Raw genomic sequence first — 12,401 nt, forward strand, 5'->3', positions numbered from 1 at the left:
GGCAAAAGGTTTATCAATTTTGTTTTTCTTTTCAAAAAAGCTCTTGGTCTCATTGATCTCTATTTTTTTGTCCCTATTTTATTTATTTCCTCTCTGATCTTTATTATTTCCTTCTTTCTGCTGACTTTGAGCTTTGTTTGTTCTTGCTTTTCTAATTCATTTAGATGGTAGGTTAAGTTGTTTATTTGAGATTTTTCTTGTTTCCTGAGGAAGACCTGTATCACTATAAACTTCTTTCTTAGAACTGCTTTTGCCTTATCCCATAGATTTTGGAAAGTTTTTTCCATTTTCATTTGTCTTGAGTGTTTTTCTGATTTCCTCTTTGATTTCTTCATTGACCCATAGATTTTTTTTTAAGTGACATGTTATTTAGTCTCCACATGCTTTTCCTTTTCCCATTTTTCTTCCTGTAGTTGATTTCTAGTTTCATACAATTATGGTCAGAAAAAAATGTTTGATATAATTTCTATCCTCTTAAATTTGTTGAGACTTGTTTTATGGTCTAGCATGTGATCTATCCTGGAGAACATTCTATGTGCTTGAAAAGATTGTGTATTTGCTGTTTGGGGATGGACTCTCCTGTAGATATCTATTAAGTCCAACTGGTCCATTGTGTCATTTAAGACCACTGTTGCCTTATTAAATTTTGTCTGGATAATCTGTCTATTGAGGTAAGAGGGGTCCTAAAGTCCCATAATATGGTTGTATTATTGTCAGTTTCTCTCTTTATGTCTCTTAGTGTTTGCTTTATATAGTTAAATGCTGCTGTATTGGGTGCAGATATGATAATGAGTGTGATATACTCTTCTTCTATTTGATCCCTTTATCATTATATAATGTCCTTCTTTGTCTTTTGCTATAGCCTTTGTTTTAGAGTCTATTTTGTCTGATATATATATTGCTATCCCCACTTTCTTGTTTTTTCCATTTATATGAAATATAGTTTTTCATCCCCTCACTTTCAGTCTGTGTGTCTATAGTTCTGAAGTGAGTCTCTTGTAAGCAGTATATAGATGAGCCTTTTTTTTTCTTCAATCAGTAACCCTATGTCTTTTGAATGGGTCATTTAGTCCTTTGACATTTAAAGTAATTATTGATAGGTATGTACTTACTGCCATTATATTACCTGCTTTCAGGTTGTTTTTGTAGTTTTTACCTGTTCTTTTCTTCTTTCAGTTTCTTCCTCTGTGGTTTGATGATTTTCTTTAGTGGTATGCTTATGTTCCCTTTTCTCTAGTTTTTGTGTGTCTGTTGCCAGTTTTTGATTTGTGGTTACCATGGGGTTCATATATGTTGACCCATAATTATATCTACTTGTTTTAAACTGGTAGTCATTTAAGTTCAAATACATTCTAAAAGATCTACACTTTTTACTCCCTTCCCTCACATTTTGTGTTTTTGATATCATATTTTACATCTTCATGTTTTTCCCTTAACAGTTTATTGCAGTGATAGTTGCTTTTACAATTTAAACTTATTTAAATTGCTGATCCTCAGTCTTTACAATATATTTGCCTTCTCTATTGGGATTTTTCCTTTTCAATAAATTCTTACTTCTTGCTATAGCCTTTTCTTTTACACTTAGAAAACGCACTTTAACATTTCTTTTAGCATAGGTTTAAACCAATCACAAACTACTTTAATTTTTGCTTGTCTGAGAAGTTATTTATCTCTCCTTCAATTCTAAATGCTAATCTTTTTGGGCAGAGTATCCTAGATTGCATGTTTTTCCTTTCAGCCCTTTGAATATATCATTCCACTCCCTTCTGGCCTGCAAAGTTTCTGCAGAAAAAAATCAGCTTATAGCCTTATGGGAGTTTCCTTGTATGACTCTTTTGCTTTTCTCTTTCTGCATTTAGAATTTTCTCTTTATCTTTAAATTTTGCCATTTTAATTATGATATGTCTTGGTATGGGTCTGTTTGTGTTTATCTTTTTTGGGACCCTCTGTGCTTCTTGTACCTGAATATGTTTCCTTCTTCAGGTTTGGGAAGTTTTCAGCCATAATTTCATCAAATACATTTTTTTAAAAATTATTTTTGGCTGTATTGGGTCTTCATTTCTGTGCGAGGGCTTTCTCTAGTTGTGGCAAGCGGGGGCCACTCTTCATCGTGGTGCGTGGGCCTCTCACTACCACGGCCTCTCTTGTTGCGGAGCACAGGCTCCAGATGCACAGGCTCAGTAGTTGTGGCTCACGGGCCTAGTTGCTCCGTGGCATGTGGGATCTTCCAAGACCAGGGCTCGAACCCGTGTCCCCTGTATTAGCAGGAAGATTCTCAACCACTGTGCCACCAGGGAAGCCCCCATCAAATACATTTTGACCCCTTTCTCTCTCTCTCTTCCTTCTGGGAGCCCTAGAATGCCAATCCTGGTACTCTTCATTTTATTGTAGAGTTCTCTTAAAGTTTTCTCATTTTTTAAATTTGTTTTTCTTTTTGCTGCCCTGATTGCGTGGTTTCCATTTTTCTATCTTCCAGGTCATTTATGTGTTCTTCTCTATCACCTAGTCTGCTATTAATTCCTTCTACTGTGTTTTTCATTTCAGTTACTGTGTTCTTCAGTTCTGACAGTTGGTTTTTTTTTTTTTCCTAGTACCTTGTTAAAATTATTAGTGTATTCATCTATTCTTTTCCCTAATTCAGTTAGCAGTCTTATTACTAATGCTTTGAATTCTTTATCTGGTAAATTGTTTCTGTTTCATCAGTTGTTTTTTGGGGTTTTGGGTTTTTTTACTTTTACCATTTTATTTTATTTTATTTTTTTAACATCTTTATTGGAGTATAATTGCTTTACAATGTTGTGTTAGTTTCTGCTATATAACAAAGTGAATCAGCTATACGTAAACATATATCCCCATATCCCCTCCCTCTTGCGTCTCCCTCCTATCCTCCCTATCCCACCCCTCTAGGTGGTCACAAAGCACCAAGCTGATCTCCCTGTGCTATGTGACTGCTTCCCACTAGCTATCTATTTTACATTTGGTAGTGTATTGACATATATACATCAGTTGTTTTATAAGTACTTTTTTTTTCTTGCTCTTCAATTGAGGCCATTTCTTTTGTCTTTTCATTTTGCTTAACTTTATGTGTCTATGAAATTAGGTGAAACAGTTACCTCTTGTGGTCTTGAAAGGGTGCCCTTTTGTGAGAGTATCCCTATGCAGTATGTGTATACCCAGTGGTTTTCATGCAGGAACTAGATTTGTGGTGAACAAAATTCATGTCTTTCCTCAGGGTGTTCTGGCAGTTATCACCTTGGTAGGAGGTGGGGCTGTAGAAGGAGGCTCTAGAGAAGAGTCAGGTGTGAGCCAGAGCTTTCCCTTTGCTCAGTGGCTGTCACTGCCCTATCAAGGACCAGACGTGATCCTAAGTTGCTGGAGCAGAAATCCTGAGAGTTAGTTCTTACCTGGCTCTTTTCCCTTTAAGTGTGAGCTCTCACCCCTTCAAGCACCAGCACCCTCACCCCAGAGGGAAACAGTGCTGGAGCAAGTGGGACCCATGTGGTCACTCAGTGTTTGATGAGGAGCAGGCTGCAGCCATTACAGACAGATTTGGGGGCTGTTTCTGATGTGCTGCCTGTGGAAGCAACAGCGATGTCTTCCTCCACCTTGTTCAAGTACTTCTTTCTGTCTCAGCTGTCTCTGTGTCTTAACGTCGAGTTCTTTAATTGGTCGTGGCAACACTTGCTCCAGCATGGAACCGTGACATGAAGCTGGCGGGGCTGGAGTGTTCACTTGGCTCAGTCTGGGGTGCATGCTGGGACGGTCATGGGAAACTAGTCAGCCACCCTCACCGTTTCAGCCCACCCTCTCTACCCTGTCTGGGGAGTAAGCAAGCACATGTGCTCCTTCTGAGTGGAGTCTAGGCTTCCCACAGCCATCCTGTTAGTTCCACTGGCCCTCTAACAAGCCAAGGGGGCTAGTCTTCCCTTTGTTGGACCCCAGAACTGGGGTGTCCAATATGTGGCTTCAACTGCTCACTACCCAGGAAGGATCTCTCACTCATGTAATCTCTCTTTCCTCTAAGTCCCCCTTGGGGCATAAGTCCCAACCAGATTGTTTCTCTTCCTTTTCTACCCAATTCCATGTAGATCTTTCTTTCAGCCTTGATTGTACAGGAGTCTTTCTGCTAATTTCAAGTTAGTTTTCGGTGAGAATTGGTCACATGTAGATTTATTTTTGATGTATTTGTGTGTGGGGGGGATGTGCATTCCACATCCTTATACTCTGCTGTCTTGATTACCTTTTCATTTTTATTGATTTAAATATGCTACATTCAAGTTTTTTTGTTATTTATATGTGTTACAAATATCTCCTCTAGCCAATTAGCTAATTACACATTTTTATGTGTACAATTCTTTGGCACTGAATATAACTACACTGTTTAGAAACTATTGCCTATCTATTTCCAGACTTTTTCTTCATCCCAAATAGAATCTTTTTAACAATTTTATTTTTATTTGGGTATCTAATTGGCCTAGAACTATTATTAATAAGACATTCCTTTCTCTCTTTGTTCTACCCTCCCCACTGGTAAGAATTATAGATACATGTTCTTGTCATTGGGCTTTCTCTTCCTTATATTGACCTTTTACCTATCTGTGCCTTGTTACCACACACTCTTAATTACTATTGTAAGTGGTCTTGATAATATGGTAGAATAAATTCCTTCAATTTTTTTGTCTTTTCAAATTTTTTTGTTGTTGTTGTTACTTTTTCCATCCCACTGAATTTTCATATAAATTATAGAATTAGCTTGGCATGTGTCAAAAAAGCTTGCTGTATTTTATGTTAGTATATTGAATCTATAATTTCTAGGAGGCAGATTAAATCTATTGTATAAAGCCAATGGAGTATCATGTTATCATGTTAACATATAGGTTGTAATGCCATTGGTGATATTCTCTAAAACTCTGTAGTGGGTACATGGATGTTCATTTATCATGTGGTCTATCTGGATGCAGGTTCATTGCTACATCTGTATTTTCTGGAACAGAGGATAGAAGAAGATAAATGTTTAAGAAATAACTGAAGTAAAACCTTAATAATGTCTGAATAAGAAGTCGTTATTTAATACTTGATTTAAATCAGTATGCATTTATTAATATAAAGGAGTTAAAAAGACCCATAAGACAAGATCTCTGCCCTCAATAACGTGAAGTGCATATTATTATTAAGTTTTATATGTTTACATAAAAGTATTTCAAACATGAAGTAATTTTTGATGGAAAGAATGTAAGTATGGTTGGGTGTATTAAAATAACTATCTGATTTAAAAATATTTATTGCACAACGGCTACGTATCAGGCACTCAATTAAGTGCTAGAGATATAATTGTCAAGCCGCCATCACAGACTTCAGAATCTATAATAATAGCTAGACATTAATAAATAGGGTGTATAATTTTCTAATTGTTTTCCAGAAACTGCAAAGATGTATCATATATGACAGTTTCCAGAAGCTGCAAAGATGTATCATATATGACAGTTTCCCCACAGTTGTGTTGCTTTTGCTCCTCATCCTCTTTCCCAGTGTTACTCTCTGTCCCTAATATTTGTCAGAATCCCATCTGTCACTGGCTCTGTCTATATATTCTTATTCAATTTTCCTTCCTCTCTTCACCTCAAAGCAGAGCATTCAGATATGTATGTATGCAATACGAATTGGTATACCACCATGGAGACACTGTTTCCTATCTGCAGTCTTGCAGTGTTTAGATGTTAAATATCTGAGAGCTCTCCATGGCACTAGCACAGCCTGGAAGGCTTGAAGCTATAACTCAAAACAGAGCAACTTTCATCAAAAAAAAGAGCTTAGGAGAAAACAAAGTACTATGAATGACACACTAAAGAGCTGACTTAAAAGGTAGTGGTAGTTGCACAGCAGTTACACGTATATCCATTTTTTCCATCTTAGCAAGAATCCAGGAGGTCAGCAGAGTGTGAGGAGTTTGGGAATGCTGACACCTGGGCTCAGATTCTGGCTTTGCCACTAAAGTCACCTTGAACATGTTACTTCTCCACTCTCAGCATCAGTTTCCTCATCTGTGTTGATAAGAATAGTAAAATCACTAGTCTCATGTAGAAAATTAAACAGGTTCACAGAATGCACATACTCATTTGTTGTATGATGAGTCCTCTGTGTCTCATTATATAATGATCATCATGTACTCATGGCTGGATTATTGACTTTCAGTGATATTTACAAAAAATATTTTAATTTCTCATGGCAATATATCTTAGATGCATGGAAAAACTGATGTTAATATCCTAACTTTATATATGAAGATACTTAGTTCTAGGAACATATAATCATTCCCCAAGGTTAGCCAGGGAGTCAGGGATCACCCTTAGAGTGAATTCCAAATCTCATCTTTCATCTAGTGAATTCCTATGCAACTATGCAGATTGCAGTCCTAGCATTCTCTCAGGATAGACGTAGCATAAACAGGCCAAGACGATTTTCTCTGTTCCAAAAAAGGTAAGAGCAGGCAGAAGCTTTCTGTAGCAAAGTATTGAGACCAGGTCATGCATTTTGTTGTGTAAGAGAGAAGCAGCTCCCAAGCTCAACTATGAATGATGCACCACTGGGTTTATTTTCTAAGTGCCTGGTTTGCTATCCGACTGGACATTTGTTCTGGAGGTTCTCAGCACCTCAGTCTTCAGAGGAATATTCTGATGATCACTTCCCTACAGAATCAGACCAGGCTGTCCCTTCACTTCAAAGTCACTTTCCAAGTTGATGTTAATTACACTCAGTTGGTAGCACTCCCCTGGAAGAGCTTGCTCAAGCCTACTGCAAGAAGGAAAACATACCCGGGTATTTGAGTTAAGGGGTGCAGAGAAACATTGATCTACACAGCTGTTGAAACTGGTAATCTTGGCTTTTTTATATAATCTCCTAAAAGACCTTAAGAATTTTAAGAACTGTTTCTCTGAAATTAAGGACTTATGTCCTTTTTCAAAAGGCATGTAAATCATGCTTTCTCTCTCTCCTAAATGCATCAGGTGTTCCTTTACTCATGCTGCTATCAGTATTTATTAAACCCTTGTTACACTTTTACTGCTTGCCTTGCATCTATCATTTTTTTGCCTACTTTTCTTCTCCTACCTAAATGCATCTTTACTTATCTATGCATGATTACTGTGAAAGGAAGGTTCAAAGAAATGACCTGAGGCTGCTTCACGTCCATTGATCCTACTACTAGAAATCCTGCACAGTTTTGTCCTCTGTTAATATTTTATTTAAGTGTGGATGGGAAGGCTGAAATTCCAGTTCTCTATATTATATGATAAACATTTGTAGATAAATAGAAAACCCATTTGGAATTCTCTTATCAGAATGTCCTGTTCAGAAGTACCAATGAGATGAATTTATTTTTATTTTCAAAGATATAAATTGGATCAAAGACAATGGAAGGTAAAAGTAGAGGTCAGCAGACCTTTTTATCCTTTCCTTCTTGCTCTTTCAGATCCTGTTCCTCTCACCTAGCCACTGCTGAAGTCTTCAAAATAATTTCTTGACATTTCTTTTCATAACATTGCCCACACTGTTGTCATAGTTCAGAAAAGTGCTGTCTGGATTTCTAGTACCTAAACAGCCTAAGATCAATCAACAGCTTGTTACAGCTTCTATACCCCTCTTTTCTCTCCAACCCTCACAGTTTAAGCTCTAGGCAATAACTTTCAGCAGTTACTGATGATGCCAGGTTTTTTCAAGTCTTTTTTATCATCAGACTGCTTCTTCTTCCTGAAATAAACTTGTACAACTCAAGAGCACTTTATAATCTTAAAAACTCAACTCAAATCTGCTTTCTGAAACCTTCCTTTCTTCTTTTTTCTCCCCTCTATTAGTTGTTATAGAATGGAATAAGATTTGCTATGCAGTTGCACCTAAAACTTCTTATTGTACTTACTTTTTGAGTTTGCCTCTACTTCTAATAGCCAGCAAAATTCTTGATAGCAAAATTCATGCCTTTTAAAATTTCATATTCCCCTTATATATAGTATAGGGCCTGGGACATAGTATATATACAATAAATATTGATGGATATATTAGCTGATATAATGTCCAATGAGAAATAGTTAAGTTGTAGTTATTCACCTGATATGTATAAAGTACTTAATACATGTTAAAAAGATGGGAAAACATGTCCTCAATGTGTTTATACTGAATGGAGCAGTGTGTAAAAATTAAGTATATATAAATTTGATATTGCCGAAAAAGTGATGAAAACCTTAACCTTGATTCATTCTAACTTGTTTTGTTTTTAAGGTAGATGGAAAACCTCTGATCAACAGACCAGATATCATGGGATAATTGATGATATCACACACTGGTATTCTCTACTTTAGCCCTTTCTCTTTAACTATTTACAAAATCTTATTTCTAAATATTTAGATCTTTTGTCTTTATCACTTATTTTATTATAAATATAATATAAATAATTATAATGTAATGCATGAATATATATTATAAATTCTTTATTCCAGATCTTTTATCTTTTATTATATATATATAATGAAATATATATTATTATATACAATGGAATAAATGATAAAGTTAAAAATATGTTAATATATAAATATATAAAATGATACATATATTTAATGATAAAAGATAAATGTATAATTAAATAAATAACAAGCTATTTTAATTTTTATTTATACATATTTATCTATGTGTTTTGATTTAACAATCATTTTTTGGAAACTATGCTAGATATTAAGGACATCAAGATAAATGAGACATTACATTCAATACTCTTTAATGCTAATAATATATAAGTATAGAAACACAGAGTGTTGTAGAAATGAATTGCAAAGGTGACTTTTCTGCAAAGATTCCCAGAAAATATTATTTAAATTGAGTCTTAAAGAATGTATAAAAATGTCTAAGCATATGGGGCATGAGTGAATGCTATTAAAAGCACAACATGTAGTAAAACTTAACAATGGAAAACCATATTCTAAGTTTGGAGAACTGAAAGTGGTTCCTTCTGAGGCTTGGAAGGAGGCTTCAAAAGCTGGCAAGTTTGGCCTAGGCATGATTATTGAGGGACCAGTAAACCATATGAAGGACGTTTACCTTACCTTTTAACACTCCCACCCACGCAACAAATACAATGTTTATTCACCCACCTTCATCCCCAACCAAAGCACTGGCATTCTAGATCCACTATCTCAAACAATCCTTACATTATCCCTGGAAATTAGAACTATTCATCATCTCCATGTTACAGACAAGTAAACCAAAGCCCAGTGATATCCAGCGATTTATTCAAGGTATACAACTAAAGTGTGAAAGAGCAGGGCTTAAGCTTAAGCCTTTTCTGTCACCAAAGTCCTTGACTTTTCATCATGCTCTATGGACTTCCATTAACACAAGGAGTGGCAATGATTTCATGTGTGATTAGGCACAGTAAATATGGCTCAGTGGTGTCTTGGTGGCAAGACACTAGTTATAAGTCCATTTTAATGAAACGAAAGAGAAATTTTGAAAACTTGTGCTAAGACAACAGACTTGGTGGTAAAAGAGACATAGTTAAACAAGATTTTAAAAACTTGACAGGATTGTTTTTAAATAAAAACTTCAGAGCAAAGACTTAGGGTCTTAAAGTGTTACTCCTTTCAGCTGCATTTGCTTTTTAAAAGAGACTGGGGAATGACAACGATTAATTTGCCATATGTTCTTCAGACATCCAGGGTTTTGGCACTTGACTGGGGATAGTGCTTATATTCATTTAGCTTCCCTAATCATATTATTATGCAATTGTCATAGTCATATAAGCTATATACATGATTTATGTATTTATATAGAAAATTAATTGTGGATAGTGTCAAATGAGTAGCTGGTATTAATGTGTCACAAGTTGGGTGGGACTCTAGGTCAAAGTCTTTATGACAAGAAGAACATCAAAACAGTGGTTCTTAATTTTGTCCTTGGCCTTTGTAGAAATGATCAGTCTGATTCTTCCAGGCATCAACTGACTTGGGACTGAATTGATGCACACTGTTCTTAACTACTCGATCTTCTTATTTCATCGTATGTAAAACTTCAATAATTTTAACTTCCTCTTATTCATTTTCTCACTATCCCATTGGTAGTCAAATCTTAATGATTTTCACTTAATGTTCTGCAGCATTTCTTGCATTCTCTTGATATTACCTTTCCTCTCTCTAATTGTGATTGTCCACTGTTAGGTTAGCTGCCTACATAGTTTCTGGACTAGGCTGTCTTCTGTTTTAAATGATTCTACACTGTGCAGCCATATTTATCTTGAAAAGGAAAATGTAAGTCAAACTAAAACCCTCCTACAAGGCTTATGCTATGCAAATAATGTGTACTGATGTTTGTGGTTCTTGAAAAAGTGATTCAAATTTACCTTGTAAGTATCATATTCTGTTATGTGGCATAGTCAATAAGCAATAATCATGCTTCAGATTTAATTCCCTTTTTCTATGACATCCTACAATGTACTCTCCATTTCTATATTCTTTTCTTACCAACAAGAAATTTTTTGGTCTTGTACTGCTCTCCTTATCATCTCTTTAAGAGCAAGGTGAATTCAATCTAAGCCTTCTTCTCTAAAGATTCCTCTCCCTACTCTGCATTCTCATAATGCACTTCTTACACAGATGATAAGTTGCATATTCTGACATGTTTCATCATGTTCTTACCTTATTTATCTATCTATTTGGTAGATTCTGAGAATGCACATGGGTGTTTGTAATTCCCACATTTCCTACAAAATTCCATTACCTTTATATTGAAAACAATTGATATTGATAAAAAGGTGTGGAGAATCTCAACCTTAATGCATTTTAACTTTTGTTTTATCCTCAAGGTAGATGGAAAACCTATGCTCAACAGAACAGGCATGCCACTTATGAGATAATCAATATCACACACCAGTATTCTCTACTTTGGCTTTTTCTCTTTACCTATATCCAAAATCTTATTTCTCAACATCTAGATCTTAATTGCCAGGAAAATGACATAAAATTCCTGCAGTATCTGTTTAATGTGACTTCATCACTCTGGAGTGAATAATCAAAGCAAGAGTAATGCAGTGGACCAATGACAGCACCCTCCTTGGGTTCATTCTGGTAGGTTTTTCTGATTGACCTCAGTTAGGGCTGGTGCTCTTTGGGTAATCTTGTTCTCTTATCTCACTATGCTCCTCGGCAATGCTACCATCATCCTAGTATCCCTCGTGGACTCCAAACTCCACAATCCCATGTACATTTGACTCTCCCATCACTCTTTCCTGGACCTCTGCTTCACCAGCCGTGTTATTCCTCAGCTTCTAGTCAACCTGGGGAGTTCAGATAAGTCTATCACATGTGGGGGCTGTGTGGTTATCTCTATGTCTCCCTTGCCCTGGGATCCAGGAAGTGTGTCCTCCTGGCTGTAATGTCTTACGATTGCTATGTCGCAGTCTGCAGTCCTCTACGTTATGCCTTTGTCGTGCACCCTCGGCTCTGTCATATCCTGGCATCTATGGCGTGGCTCAGTGGGGTGGTGACCACCCTCATACAGTCCACCCTCACCCTACAGCTCCCCTTCTGTGGGCATCGCCAAGTGGATCATTTCTTCTGTGAGGTTCCTGTGCTCATCAAGTTGGCTTGTGTGGACACCACTTTCATCCAGGCAGAGCTCTTTGTGGCTAGTGTCTTATTCTTGGTGGTGCCTTTGTCACTCATCCTGATGTCCTATGGGCACATTACCCACGCAGTTTTGAAGATAAAGTCAGCCACTGGACGACGTAAAGCATTTGGGACCTGTTCCTCCTACCTGATGGTTGTCATCATCTTCTATGGAACCATTATCTTCATGTATCTGCAGCCGGCCAAGAGTAGATCCAAGGACCAGGGAAAGTTTGTGTCCTCTCTTCTACACTGTGGTGACCCCCATGCTTAACCCCCTTATCTATACCCTGAGAAATAAGGAAGTGAAAATAACACTGAAAAAAATGCTGGGGAAAACTTTATGATTTAGTGATTATCAAAAGATATTTAGAAGAGCATTAAGACTGAGTAATTTAATGGATTATGATGCAACAAATAATTTTGTTATGTTCATAACCCTATGAGTGTCGGTAGAAAATTTTTAAATAGAGCTTGAATTTTCAAGCTGGACGGACCTGAGTTTGAATGCCCATTTCACCACATAATAGCTGTGTGACCGGAACAATTTGCATAACTTTTACATCAGCTATAAACTGGGATGAATAATATTGAGCAACCCAAATTAAAATTAGTTTATTCTAGGTGTTTTATTGTTTATAAAGTTTATTCATAAATTTAATTTATTTAATAGCCATAACTATATGCTATGGGTATTATAATTTTTCTTTTGCATAGATTGAAATATTTTGACCAGTTACTCATATCAGAAAGAGC

General features: G+C 36.3%; 1 pseudogene; it reads left to right on the forward strand.

Annotated features, from left to right (window-relative positions):
- The first annotated feature begins 11,063 nt into the window (after nt 1-11,063).
- LOC133090250 (olfactory receptor 2G2-like) lies at nt 11,064-11,992 on the forward strand (annotated as a pseudogene).
- The last annotated feature ends 409 nt before the right edge of the window (nt 11,993-12,401 follow it).

This window comes from Eubalaena glacialis, chromosome 4 (genome assembly GCF_028564815.1).
Source record: "Eubalaena glacialis isolate mEubGla1 chromosome 4, mEubGla1.1.hap2.+ XY, whole genome shotgun sequence".
In the NCBI taxonomy this organism is placed as follows: Eukaryota; Metazoa; Chordata; class Mammalia; order Artiodactyla; family Balaenidae; genus Eubalaena; species Eubalaena glacialis.